At 35.8% G+C, this 15,380-nt stretch overlaps 1 long non-coding RNA gene across 1 annotated transcript in view; it reads left to right on the forward strand.

The window, feature by feature from the left end:
• Positions 1 to 13,035, forward strand: part of LOC112670506 (uncharacterized) — a 28,361-nt gene extending 15,326 nt beyond the window's left edge. Inside the window, exon 3 of the long non-coding RNA XR_003142977.3 lies at positions 12,557 to 13,035. This is a non-coding gene — a long non-coding RNA (uncharacterized LOC112670506). The remainder of the gene's footprint in view (positions 1 to 12,556) is intronic.
• The last annotated feature ends 2,345 nt before the right edge of the window (positions 13,036 to 15,380 follow it).

Here is a 15,380-nt window from a genome sequence, read left to right on the forward strand (position 1 = left end):
TTTCCAAATAATGTCATATTCTGAGGATCTGGATAGACATTTCTGGAGGGACAATATCCAATCCAATATAGTGAATGAAAAGTATTCCATAAAAGTAGAAAATGGAAAAAAAGTAACATTTCTAAACCATATACTATTTTATATAGTACGTAATTTAATGTTTTTGAAAATTTATACATTAAAGAATATAAATAGACATAGGACTATTTGCCTACATTTCCTAAAATTTATATATCCAAAATGGCCAAAATATTTACTTTGCATCTTTTTTAAAAAAAGATTTTATTTATTTATTCATGAGAAAGAGAGACAGACAGACAGACAGACACAGGCAGAGGGAGAAGCAGGCTCCATGCAGGGCACCTGACATGGGACTGGATCCCGGTCTCCAGGATCACGCCCTGGGCTGAAGGCAGTGCTAAACTGCTGAGCCACCAGGGCTGTCCTATTTTGTATCTTTCTATAAAAAAAATCACCTTATATTCAGGCACAAATGGTATCGTGGTGAATCAAATGGCTTATTATTATTTGCCTCCTCAGGAATGTTTATTTCACCTAATAACTGCCCCCCCCCCCCCGTTTTTGACACCACAGAGGTTGTTCTTAATCTTCAAGGAGATAATTATATCTGGCATGCTTTCCAATGGAAAAACAAAATAAATATCCTTTTTTCAAAAGAGAGTTCACATGTAATTTAATATACTTTAGCTTCCACAAATGGAGTTTCAGCAAAGTTTTTGTGTCTGCCTCATTTAAAGACTAGAGTGCATCTATCATCCTAGATGGATACAGATATTATCCATTGGATACAGCAATGTATCCATGTCTTTTCACTCTCTCCCTTCCCTCCTCTTTTTTACCCTTTTACTAAATCCTTAAAGGTGCAGTCCAGTATTCATTTTTGTCAGGAAACCTAATAATATGTTATTTGCTTAACCTTCTACTATATCATCTATTACTTCTCAAAAAAAAATCCCTCTAACATATAGTTATTTCTCAATCATTTCACCAATGACATGTTAATAGTTCATACAAATTTGCATAGCTCTTGGGAGTTGAGGACCACATAATTGCTCAATACTTTCAGATTGCAATCCATGCCTTCTGTAAAACCTCCATTATTTTTATTTTTCTAAGCATTTACAGCATTTATGATTGATATTATGGAAATAGAAAGTGTTTCACCCTACTTGTTTTCAGTTAAGCTTCTTATCTCCCTAGATCTCTGTGGGAAGCAGCAGATTAATACACTTGGGAGCAAAGGACTTAAGAGTCTAGGTTTGTAGCATGGCCTTACCGCATTCTAGCTATGTAACCTTGGACAAACTACTCCATCTCTTTGTGCTTCGATACCTTCATCTGCAAAGTGAAAATAATAATACCTGAAGTATTACTGGAGTGAGAATTTAATGAATTATTCCATGTCAGCTAAGTGGAATAGTACCTGGCAGACAGTAAGTGCTCAATAATTCTTAACCATTGTTCTTACCTTAGATCCTCAAGCATTAAGCAAACATTAAGCATCTTATGTATACTTTGATTTATAAAAGTTCTTTGAAATATCTGATTTGATTTAAAAGCTGCCTTAGTGTTGAGTCACAGGATAATTTAACTTGAAAATTAACTGAAAAATGTATATTCCAAATATTACTTTAGTGAATTTGAGGACTCTGATTTCTAGCTTTTGAAGAAATGAAAATTCATATAAAATATTCAAAAAAATAATTTGGCTTTTGGGCACATTCTTTCAGATGTACCTGTTTTAGCATTCCTACTTAAATTGTATTATTTTTAACATTGTAGTAATGTGATAGATACAAGATCCTGGACCTGATTTCAAAAATGCCATTCAGTAATATCAATAGATTTCTGAATAGAAAATACTGATAAAAAATACTAACGTATTAATGCTAAATAAGCCAATACTTAATTGTGTATGATACATATAATAAAAAGGTATAGAATATAATTATAGCTATGGAAACTAACATATGAAAAGAAATACATACCAATGAAGTATACTATTTGTACCTCATTAACTGAAGGCAATAAAAATTCCTATGGAAGAAGAATTTCCAGTTAAACAATAAGTGCATGAAAAATAAAAGCTGGGGGACTGTGATTAATGAAAAATATACACAATAGTTTTACACCCTTTGAAATAAAATTCTAACTATATTACATGATAAGAGTATCAGAGTTCACATACTTCAAGTAAATAGATACAAGGCTTTTACTTTTATTTACTATACCTGCTCAATAGAAAAATTTTAGTGTCTAGTTTCCTCAGAATTCCAATGAAGTCTGTATAAAATGCATTTTCTTTGTTAAATGAAATCATCTGAATTACAATGTATAATTGTTAATCCTCATTTTAGGCAACAGAATAAGGAGAAAATTTGAGTAATTTTATTCCTATAGCATTTGCTTTGTCCAACTTAAGTTCATGACAAAAACCAGGGCCAATCAGTTTCACATTCAGTTCAATTCATTTTCACACAGACTTAGTCAAATATTTCCAGGAAATAGTTTATTCTAGAATTTTCCATTTCTCTAACCATAAAGCCCTAGTAATTGTCAAATTTTACCAATTCTATCTCTTAAATATGTTCCGATTCTCTTCCCTTCAGAATCATCTATATCGCATAGTTTATAAAATAACTTCTAAGTTCTGTTGTTTCTAGTGCATGCCTCATCAAATCCAACCCACATACTGTTGTCAAAAGAAAATACAAATCTGCTTGTAAATATTTTTTTATGCACGTGTGAGGCACACACATAATGCATGACATATAAAGAAAGATACCATTTCATTTTAAGGTAAAACAACATTCCCCTTTAAAATTTATCTTCCTAAATTGGCTTATTATCTACTTTTTGTCTTCAAAATAAAAATCTTTGCCTTGATAATGAACTAATTGAACTTGGCACAAGAAACTCAGACTCTAAGTGGCTTAACAAGAAGAATATTTTATATTTCACATACCAGTTTAGACATATAGTGGGCTCTTGCTGGGTTCCAGCTCCACTTTTCAGGTTTTTGATTCTGTCTTATATCAGCTAATGATTCTCACTGTGGCTCCTTTCACGGTTGTGAGACTTTTGGCTGTAACTGTGGAACATAATTTCCACCATACATCTAGTTGGAGAAAAACTGTTTTTCTTTTCCATGGAGCTAGAGTAAGTTTCTCACTGATTTCAACCTGTTTACATATACTTACTCTTGAGTCAATTATTAGAGAAGTAATGAAATTACAACAGTAAGCTTATTGATTTGTGGGGAGTAATCATCTGGAACATAATTAATATTGAAGAATACACATATTCCCTTCATGTAACATCTAATTTTTGCATGTTATAGCCCGATTTGCCTACACATACTCTAAATGCTAATCCGTGACCAACTACCTCTTGCAGTCTAAATGTAACATGCTCTTTTCTCCCCATTAGTCATATTTTTACTTTTCTAAGAATGCCCTTCATCATGTCTCCATTTGACTCATCTTATGCATTCTTTAAAGGTTAGCTTAAGTACCAGCTTTTCTGAATAAATGTTCCTGATTCTACCAGAGTGAATTAGAAATACCTTTCTTATGACCTTGCTTACTTCAAGCATAGTACTTCTCAACCTCTGGAACGTTGGTTTACTTCGTAGAGCATTTCAAAATACTAACTAGGTGTTATGCTATATGTTGGCAAATTAAATTTAAATAAAATCTTAAAAGTTAAAAAAAACCTCGCAAAATACTAATGACCAAAAATAAAACCGCTTCCAAATATTCTGATTCAGTTGGTGTGGGATGAAGTATGGACAAGGGAATTTTTTCTTTTTTAACTTCTCAGATGATTCCAATGTCAAGTCTGGACTGAGAATCATCTGTCATATCACTTGCCACATCTACTACTAGGTATTTGTCTTTCTCTCCTACTGAGTTGTGAGTTGTTGGAGATGAGGCTGTGTTTTCCACCTCTAAAGGAAAGCTAAGCACCTGAAAAGAGTATCTGATACAAAGTCAGCACTCAAAATTAGTTGATGAAAAAAGCTGTTTCCAAAGGATGGTTATTTCAATTCAATAGCTATTAATTGCTTACTGTGTAAACTTCATAGGAAGTTTTGCTATACAAAGGTAAACAATGCAGTTTCAGCCTTTCAAGGAGTTTTTATCTAATGCAGTGCTCAAAACTGAGCATACCGATGTAGTATCAGGCTACCACATGTTAAATTACTCTTTCAGAATTCCGAAATTCTCAATGAATAAGGTAAGCAATTTTTCCCTTAGATAATACTCCTTTATCATAAGTAGTTGAATGTATAATTTTTAAAAATAGGGTCTTATAGGTATATATTTATGACTATGTAAAGTCTAAATATGCATTCCCCTTTTTTATACAAATATTTAAAATATAAGTTTCTCTTTTATCTGAGCTCCAAAATAAAAATGCTAAAATAATTCAGTAAGTTTTACTTCAGTTCAGTATTCAAGGAAAGGCAGGTGTTCACCAAACAGAATGAGAAAATTAAAAGCAGTCTAACTGTAGAAAGTCCCTTTGAGCCACAAGTTTAAATTTTTTAATGGTTTTACAATCTTCTCAAGCTGTCAATGGAAAAAAGTGGCTTGACATTGAACACATACCAAGTCAGTAGCATAACTATTTTATAATGTCTGATTGGTCACTGAAAAAAATAGTTTAAAATTCAATCCATGTGATGGAAATGCCACTTAGAAAAAGACCATTCATACTGCAGTGCTGCAGGAAAATTGTGGTTATAACAGTTCCCATTTCATTCAGCAGCGGGATTTTTAAAGAATTACAAATGGAATCGTTCCTAGAATATTGCATGTTGAGTATTAACATAAATTTTACCATCATAAAATTCACATTAATAATAAGAAAATGTTATCTTTTCATCTTATAGGTTAAAAAACTTTATATGCTAAATGAAGATTCTCAGGTTAATTCATGGAAACCCTTTGGGAATACCCATTCATAATTCCTCTGGGACATTCATATTAATTTAACTGAAATGTATCAAATACTTGTTTCTCATAGTGGAAGGATTTGCCTAGTCATCTATTCAAGTTTCATTTATATCAGTCATATATTTTGAACTCTACTTGGGAAGTCTATGAATGGATATTAATGATTAGAGGTTGCAGTATTAGAGATGACCTGAAATAGAAAGGTTTATATGTTGAATAGCTGTCTCTGAAACAGAGAGAGAGGAGAGAGAGAGAGAGAGAGAGAGAGAGAGAGAGAGAGAGAGAGAGAATCAAAATAAATCAACTGGTGAATTTTTAAATGGACATCAACCATGTTTAGAAATAAGATATATCTCCTATATCTCAGTATTAGACAGTTTTGAGGCCTGGAAACTTTCAACTTCTAAATTTGTGTTCATTTCAGCTAAATGTCAACTGCCTAATTTTTAAAAATCCAAACTCACTGATTTTCTTTTATTCCTGTTTTCCTATCTACCTTCGGGCTTTTCCCTTGTCAATTAACAGTTTCCAAAATGAAAAGGAAGAGACAGGGAAAGAAAGCATTACAAATAAAACAGAATTGGCTCTATCTTGGTAATCAGTTTTGAAAAATGAGTTAGTAGTTTTACTTGGTTTCTTAAATAAAACACAGTACTAAGGTTTTGTTTTGTTCTGTTTTTATAAATAGACTTTATTTTTTAGGTTCATAGCAAAACTGAGAATCAAATATAGAGTTCCCATTTAATCCCTGCCTCCATACACACAGCCTTCCCAGAGTGGTACAATGAGGAACTTACATTAACACATCATCAAAGTCCATAGCTTACCTTAGGGTTCTCTCTTGGTGTCGCATATTCTGGGGTTTTGACAAATGTACAATGACATGTATCCACCATTACAATATCATACAGAATAGTTTCACTGCCCTCAAAATCATTCGTGCTCTGTCTGTTCATTCCTCCCTCTCCACAACTCGTGGCAACCACTGATGATTTTACAGGGTCCATAGTTTTCCCTTTTCTAGAATATCATACAAATAGAATTATCTGGGCAGCCTGGGTAGCTCAGAGGTTTAGCGCCGCCTCCAACCCAGGGTGTGATCCTGGAGACCCGGGATTGAGTCCTGCGTCAGGCTCCCTGCATGGAGCCTGCTTCTCCCTCTGCCTGTGTCTCTGCCTCTGTGTGTGTGTGTGTGTGTGTCTCATGAATAAATACAACCTTGAAAAAAAAAACAAGTAGAATTATCTAGTATGCAATCCTTTCAGATTGAGTTTTCTCGACTTAGTAATACGTAAAGCTCCTCCATGTCTTTTCATGGCTTGATAGCTCATTTATTTTTGGTACTGAATAAAATAGTATTTCATTGTCTGGATGTATCACAGTTTAACTGTACATTTTCTGAAGGACATTTTGGTTGCTTCCAAATTTTGGCAATTAGGAATAAAAATGCTATAAACATCTCGTATGCAGGTTTCTGTGTGGACATACATTTTCAACTGACACTAAGGAGTGTGATTGCTGGATCACATAGTTAAGACTATGTTTAGTTTTCTAAGAAGCTGTCAAACCATCTTCCTAAAGATTTAAATTTAATTTGCCAACATATAAATAAAATCTTAAAAGTTAAAAAAAACCTCGCAAAATACTAATGACCAAAAATGTTTATCTATTATCAAAACTTAATTTTTGCCAGTGCATATTTTAATTAAAAACAATCATAAAGATTAAGTTTATTTTAAAAAGAAAGGAATGAATTAAGGCAAAATAATATGATATAGTTGAAGAACTACAGTGAACAGTTGTAATCAATAAACTGAATTTCTGACTTCTTGTCAAATTCTAATTAATTGTTTTGACTTTAAATTTATATATCTGAATATACAATATTTTAATATGAAAGAGTTTGGCTTAAAAATGTTTGGCATTTCTCATAACACCTTAAAAATATAACATTTATATCTGTTATATTGTACCTGACACTACAGAAAAGTTTTTTCTTGATCTCATTAAGTTGAGCATAAAACTTCTATCTAAAAAAAATTTTAATAGATTTTATTTATTCATGAGACACACATAGAGAGAGAGAGGCAGAGACACAGGCAGAGGAAGAAGTAGGCTCCATGCAGGAAGCCCGATGTGGGAATTGATTCTGGTACTCTGGGATCATGCCCTGAACCAAAGGCAGATGCTCAACCACTGAGCCACCCAGGCGTCCCATCTATCTACAAAATTATCATCAAAATTGGAAGTATTTAACAGTATAATACCAGCTTATCGTTTACAAAGTAATAATTTATCATCCAATCTTAACTATTTTCATGTAGTAACATAAAGCTCTTTTCGTAACAATGATATCTATTTTGATGACCGTTTCTAAACAACTGCATTTTCCCATATAATTTCATTTATTCAAATACTTATTTCCAGTTTTCTATAAGTAGAATATTTACTGTTTTAGATAGTAGTTCTAGACAGACAAATTATCTTAAAAAGACTCAATCCTGGAATTTGTATTTGGACAAGAAAAGCTCATTAAGGTTTGTGACATGGAGGCTGACATAGCCAGGACATTCTCAATGTTCATGATTTACAAATACCATTACTATGATGAAAAATCTTCAAATAGTCTTGGAATAATTTAGACTTCTGATATTCTAGAACTCTAAATAAATATTCTAAATACATATATAAATATTACTTATGCATACAATCAATGCATATATGTGTATATGGATATTTTCCCCCAAATAAATAGTATTATAACAGAAAAGAAGTAAAAACCTAAACCTAATGAGTAACTAAAAGCCACTAACTTGATTTAAAATCAAGTCAAAAAGATCATGCTTCTCTGTCATTGAAGCAGCACAGGCTGTATGACTACTGTCTCATTCTTTCCCACACTAGTATCTGATGTCAGGGGGACATATATTTGGATTCCCAAATTCTTGCCTCCCTAAGGGAATTTTAATTTCCATACAATTCTCAGTAGTGAATATGAACCATCATTTCACATGATAGAACATTTCTTTCAATGTAGCAGATGCTAAAGATGACATATTTAACTGAATCACACTTCCACATGATACAATGCATTGTATTTGCATTATAGTTGGAAATAAAAGTAACCTATAGAGGCAAAGAAAATATTCTAATAATATATTTAATGTAGATGATAAAAACTTTTTTTAAAAAAATTGCTCCTTTTCTATTTTCATATTTTTTGGCAAGAAGTAAAATACTTAGAAATCTCCCAGGACTGAATTTTAAAATTTAAAATCAAGATGTTACTTTTTTAAATTAAAAATGTTAAAATTTGCATTGAAATAGTATAGGTTTTAATGCTTTAAATTTAGAATGCTTCTTGGTTTCCCAATTTATACATAGCCTGTATTAAATACCACATAATCTTTGTAGAAAAAAGAGAAACTAAAGATACTATCTTCAAAAATATTCCTCATTTGCTTTTAATATGGAATGTCAATCTAAAAACTACATATTTTAGACAGACTTTGTAAACTTTTTCAGCTATAATTACTAGGAAATGGTAATTCTTAGGTGACAGATGAGCCCTATTAACTTTGTAATCCTTTGAACAAAGACATTTTGCTAATTATTGTACATGTACATCACTTTAAAATTTATATTTTAAGTAGAGAATAAAAACCAACAGGATATAACTTCTCCAGATAATTGCCTCTTAATTTATAATTACAGTATATCTAGGAAAAAAACTTCTAAGAAGCATTTTGTTATTTTTGTTGTTGTTATGAAATGATCCATAACATGTAGATGTGGAAAATCCCTATTTTTCCAATGGTCAGATGTTTTGAACCATAAAAATGGCTGAGTCTACCACTACGGAAATTAAACCTGAAAGATATATTTCCTTGTTTTGTTCCTCTTCTTTCTTTTTCCTCTGAATTACCTGCTTTTGCTACAAATTTTAGATTCCCTTCATTTACATTTTAAAATTTATTAACCTCTTAAGCAAGTGAACAAGATAGTCCAATCCAGTTATGTGGCTAAAAGGTGATAAAAAAGAATGCTGCACCACAAAGTTGTTTATTATTATTATTATTATTATTATTCCCTGTGTTATTTTAAATGTTTAGACGTTCTGGAATGGAAAAGTTGTACTGGGAACAAAATATACTTAGAACTACAGGCCATGTTTCCTAAAAAGACTACTTTCCACACCTGTATGATCCACCACTGAAATCTGAATGTAGGAAAAAATAGAAAAAAAAAAAACAAAACTTAAAAAAAGAAAAATTGGAAAATATACTTAAGTGTTGGAGAAGTTAAAGTCTGTCAGGGCCACTAGATTTAGATATTTTAATTACCAGGAATAACAGTCCACCAAAAGTATTTCACAAAACACAATGACATTTCTGAGAATTACCTAGAAAATCAGTTCTCAATATGTTTAATACCTAAGAACATTCCTCCAATAGATTCTGCTAATATGAAACTGGCTTTTGAAATTCTGAGAAGATTGCAATTTCACTTGTGACACTGAATTATACCTTGTCAGCGCCATCTATCAGTTGCAGTTTAAACTGCAATGAAAAAGAGATTCTAAAGGCCTCTGACTAGAAATAACCAAAATAATTTCTTAAATCATGTAATATGCAGTTGTGTCTAATAGGAAACATTTTATTTTGAACTCATTTTATATTTTTTCTATGGCCTCATAATATATGATGTTGGTGGTTTCCAGTTAGTTGAAAATATGTAGTCACATAATCTATGAATATGTAGAGATCTACATGTCACACAAAAAATGCAGTTTCCTAGACCAATTACTACTTGAAAATTCAATTATTTTCATAACAGTGGAAAATCTTTTTAGGACAATATAGTGTGCTAAGAGTTTTTCCATGTCTTTCTAACCATGATGGTATGTCACACAGTGAATATTTTATATCCTGCTGGCCTTCTCTAGGGTCTAAAAAAATCCTATCTGCTTTGCTAGTACAGATATGAACTTGACATTTAAAGGCCTAGGAGGTTAGTCTTTACTTTTCTCTTGTGATACTTGATAATAAAAGAAATGAAGCTTATTACTAAATCATTATAGCATTATTACAAAATGTTTTCATATTGGTTTTGAGCCTGCGGAATGGGAAGCACGCGTTGGAGCCTTTGCTTCAGTTACAAGACATTAAAGTCTGTCATGGGCATGTGGTGTATAAAAGCTTTCCCAAAACTAAGTCAATTGGCTCCATTCTCATTTCCTTCTTTCCTTGTCTTTTTCCTCTTTCTCCTCCTCTTCTGACAGAAGCAGAAATATTTGAGCATTTTGAAATAAATGTCCTTCTGAGGCCCAACATGTATCTCTTTTCACTACACAATTAGAAAAGCAGAAGAGGCTATACAAACTCGAGAACCACTCCAAACTGAGAGGCTGAAGGGTGAGCAGGTTTTCAAGATGAAACACAAACACTGCCCCATGGGTAACTGAATTGGCTTTGGCACTTGAATCTACACCAAAGACTGAAAAAGATAATTTGCTTATAAGCATAAACAATAAAAAGTTGTAAACATTAGTAATTTGCCTCAAGGTATTTCTTCTTTCACATGTAGTCTCCATTATGTATTACAAATGAAATGAATGAAAATATTTGTTGGATTTTAAAGCTCTATTTGGTTGACTTCTTTAAAAACTTTATAAGTTTAAAGGCCCACAAATAACGCTCCAATTGTTTTTGTTTTTAGCAAGAGTCTTCGGTTTGCACTTTCCAGAACTCAGCAATACAAAGGCTTTTCATTTTTGGGAAAGGAAGTTTTTTATACCCTTGGTTGACTTCAAAAAAACAATATGGGACATAAATGTAGGCCATTTAAACTAGTCGTTTGGGTGATAATCTCTCTGTCTTCATCTCACTCAAAATATTACCTAAATGTAATCTGAACCATTTAGAGTAGCTCTACTTAAACCGTGTTATGTTTTCAGTAGTAAAGACTGATAACTTGATAGTTCCCAAGGGTTTGATTCTTACAGTTTAAGTAGAGAGTTGACATTACATGCTATTTTTCTGAAAATCCCCAAGGCTATGTTAGAGATGAGATAAGTAAAGATGTATAGAGCTGTTTAAAAATTTGTGGGTATCTTCAAACCAGTACTATTAGTCAACCTTCCTATAGGTCTATTCATTTCCACTCTAATATTTTCATTGGTAATTAAAAGAAGATAGTGAAAAAGTTCTAAATATATATGTATATCTTGATTGTACTCTAAAATTTGCCATTAAAAACACTTTGTAGGCATTATTTTTTTGGAGGTTCTGAGTTCATTTTTTTCATTCTCTAACACCAAATTTGATTTTTGTTACCAGAAAGGCACTTAGTTCAGGCCATCATAAATTATCCTCTGGGTATGGCTCTCCTTCTAACTATGTCCTTAACCTCAGTCTCATCATTTGTCAGTAGATCCTTCCCAGATTGATCTTTCTAAGGTGTTTACCTCACCATCACTGCATAAAAATACATACTGGTCCTCAACAACACTCCCTCATGACAAAACTTCATATCCCTACTTCTCTATCTCAAACTTGAAATTCAGCTACATCGAACAGATGACAATTATTTTAAAGATTCTGAGCTCACTTGCACTCCTTTCCCCACCCTCTTCCCCACACACTCCTATCTTCCAAACTCCTATGTTTAGAACTTCCTCACTCATTTTTTAGTACCTACTAAAATGACACTTCTATGAGAAATCTTTCCTGACCTCTTAAACCCATCTACCAGAATGCATGCCTGATCCATTTAGTAACCCTAGCACTGGACAATGCCTGACCAGAGCGTGTTGATCAATGTAAGTTTACTGAATAAATGGATAAAAAAAAAAAAAGTCAACTCAGTAACTTTAGAAACAAGGAAACTGATAGGTTAAGAAACATAAGTCCAAATTGGGGGAATAAAAAAAAAAAGCATTACAACCCAGATAACAATTATCATTCAGTGTTCTTCCCTTTCTTATATCTTGATAGTAATTCCTAAAAATTCTTAGTATCAATAACATTAGTTTATGACTGTATCTTAATTATATACAACGGCCTGGTAAGAATAATATGCTATGCTTTTTTTTCTTTTTATTTAAACAAAGTATCTAATCTAGAACAGTGAAATTTGAATTTAGTAGTCTCCGCACCATGCCTGGGGTAGAGAGCACAGCTTTGGGAGCTATGATTGAGTGACAGCCCTACTTATGAAGTAACCAGGCTGCCCACTTAGCCCTCTTTTCCATGGTTTCTTAAATACTTGGGTTTTCCTGACTTTTTTTTTTTTTTTTTTTAAGGCTGGAGAAGTACAGCCAGCTGGCTAGAATCTGCTTCCCATGTGTTCTTAATAACTTTTATTTCCCTAAGGGCTAGCCTATGCTTCTCAAACCTGGCTACACATGAGAATCACCAGGGTAACTTTTAAAAAAATACCAATGTGTGAACCCATAACCAAAGATTCTGATTAAATTGGTCAGGGGTGGATCTTGGGCAACAGGTTATAAAATCTCCCATCTGATTCTAATGTGTGGCTATAGCCCTGACCATCTCTACTTTTCACTTTTCCAGGTGAAATACCAGAATGCCCTGACCTTTTATTCGATCTGCACATCATTTCTGCACACAACTTCCAGGGCAGGGGATGCTGCATGCTCCATACATACTGACTCATCAAATGTGGAAGGAATGATGCATTTGAAGGGATTATTCTTCCCTTTTCCTTCTGTTTTAGTTTGGGAATGTGGATAGTCAGTAATGCCTGTGACGACCAATTGGAAGAGAAGAAATCATTGTAGTCTTCACCATCAATGTGTGACTCTGTCTTAAAGAGAATATACTGGGGATCCTGGGTGGCTCAGTGGTTTAGCGCCTGCGTTAGGCCCAGGGTGTGATCCTGGAGACCCGGGATCGAGTCCCATGTTGGGCTCCTGCATGGAGCCTATTTCTCCTTCTGCCTATGTCTCTGCCTCTCTCTCTCTCTCTCTCATGAATAAATAAATAAAATCTTTTTAAAAATAAATAAAAAATAACAAAAGAATATACTGCAATCCTACTCAGCCTTGATTTTGGAAAGCCCTCCCCTTCCCCCAGGCTGAGGCACGTGGTCAAAAGAACATGAGCACAGGACAGGTAACCAATTCCTCTTAATTTATCTTTAATTCCCGGTATTTTCTTACTAAATTCCCATTGCTCTAAACTCAATTCTCCCTTGATTGGAACAAGTGATCTGAAACAGGTCCTACATACATATTACATGTTAAAAAGATACTACTAGTATTAATAAAAAATAGGAGGATAACGATCTACACCTCCCGTAACAACAGAAGAGATAATAGCACTTTCATGCCTTACGACTGCCTAATTGGTGAAGCATCTCTTGAGACCTTAATTTTGGTGTTCGTGGGGCGGTAAAGGGAAAAGGGGCCGCCGCCAAGCTGCCACTGGCACTCAGACGGTGTTGGACACCGAAACCTTCAGGCTATATATTCTGAGCGCCGGTGGCCAATTTCAGCACTGTGTAAACTGACCACTCAGCAGAGAAATCTGGTTGCGAATTAAACGTATTGAGGATCTGGCTTAAGGAGCATATGCTAGAAGGTGCGACTAAGAGAAAAGGGGGAATTACCAGAGTGATTCGGGAGGCCCCAGCCCGCGGCCACGGGGCCAGGAACCCGCAGGGCGCCGGCCTCGCCCCCGTGAGCACGCGCGGCCCGCTCCCCTGGCCGACGACCACGGCTGCAAGAACTGCCACGGCGCAGAGGCCCACCTGGCGCACACGCGCGTCGCCTGCGCCCACACCCGGACGCCCCTGAGGTCTACTAAAGCCCTGATGGGCGTAGACCGCGTCACTTCCGCCCGGCGCGTTGCAGGCTGGGAAGGAAGCCTCACGCCGGAAGCCGGCCTACGTGGCCCGCTCTTCCGCGCAGGGCTTGGCACCCCTGGGACAGCGTCAGAGACCAAGCGCCCGAGTGGCCCCGGGCCTGGCAGGATGGCAGCCCAGGGCCTTCTGCTCAGGCCGCGGCATCTCACCCTTGAGCGGACCTGCTTGTCCTTGCAGATGACGCCCCCTCGCCATTCAGAAAAGGCGTCCGCCCCCCCCCCCCCCCAAGAGGACCACAGCGACTGCCGTGTGCTTACCTGCGTCGCCGTCAAGCAGTCTTACTACTGTTCCTCGCAGGCCGCCGGACGTGTGACGTGAGCCGGCTGACACACGGCGTCCGGAAGACCACTGTCCTGCGCCAGCTTCTCTATCCGGGAGCGAGGGTTGGCTTGTCCGCTCTGGCAGAGACGGGACGACCCCCCGCTCGGGCCCGGGCTGTCCGTGACTCGTGGTCCTAGGAACGCCGCCACGCAGAGATACCTGCAGTGCGGCCTGCTGCAGCCCCGCCCGGACCCCGGGCCCTTAGAGGAGTCCAGGTTGATGAACCAGCCTCAACAGCCTGGAGCTGAGGAGCAGCCCATGGGCTCCTGGCGACTTTCCGGTTCCCGGGAGCCCTTGCTAAGTTGCATTCAGATTAGTTCGGGAGGGATCCCCGGGTGGCTCAGCCGTGCAGCGCCTGCCTTCGGCCCAGGGCGTGATGCTGGAGTCGCGGGATCGAGTCCTGCATCATCGGGCTCCCTGTGTGGAGCCTGCTTCTCCCTCTGCCTGTGTCTCTGCCTCTCTCTCTCTGTGTGACTATCATAAATAAATAAAAATTTAAAAAAAAAATTAGTTCGGGAGATTTCCCTGTATTTATCTGAAACATTCATTAGCTACTTTGGGTTCATTAAAATAACAGTGTTCTTAACTAGGAAGAATAATAAAGAGTTCCGGAATAGTAGATATCTATCGAGTTTGATTTTTCTTTTGGTTTAAAAAAAAAAAAAAAAAAGAGGTGTACTCTAGGATGGACAAGTTTCCAAGGAAGGCTTTTCACCCAAAAGACCAGACTGTGGAAAGAACCACAGGTTTATGTGATGCGGGAAATGCAAGAACTCAAGGATGAGGAAAGCATCTTACAAGTCACTGATAACTTTGTATCAGTCAATTATTTCTTTTTATATAGTATAGATCAGAATATTCTTCACATGAACAAACATATTGTGTGTGTACTTTTAAAAGGCTTCATGCGTACACTGGTAAAAAAAAATGCTGTCATTTTGAGGAATTATAATGATGAATGTTAATATTTATGTGCCAAAGCAATAACAACAAATGTGGAAGATAACATTGAATTGTAAGAATTTCATGAAATATTATTCTTTTCATAAGGATAAATAAGCCTAGGCTTGGCCACGTGGGTGGGAAGATCGGGTAACTGGGTGATGGGCATTAAGGAGGGTGTGTGATGTGATGAGCACTGGGTGTTATGCATAACCGATGAATTATTGAACACTATCTGAATCTAATGAT

This window comes from Canis lupus, chromosome 14, assembly GCF_003254725.2.
Source record: "Canis lupus dingo isolate Sandy chromosome 14, ASM325472v2, whole genome shotgun sequence".
Taxonomy (NCBI): Eukaryota; Metazoa; Chordata; class Mammalia; order Carnivora; family Canidae; genus Canis; species Canis lupus.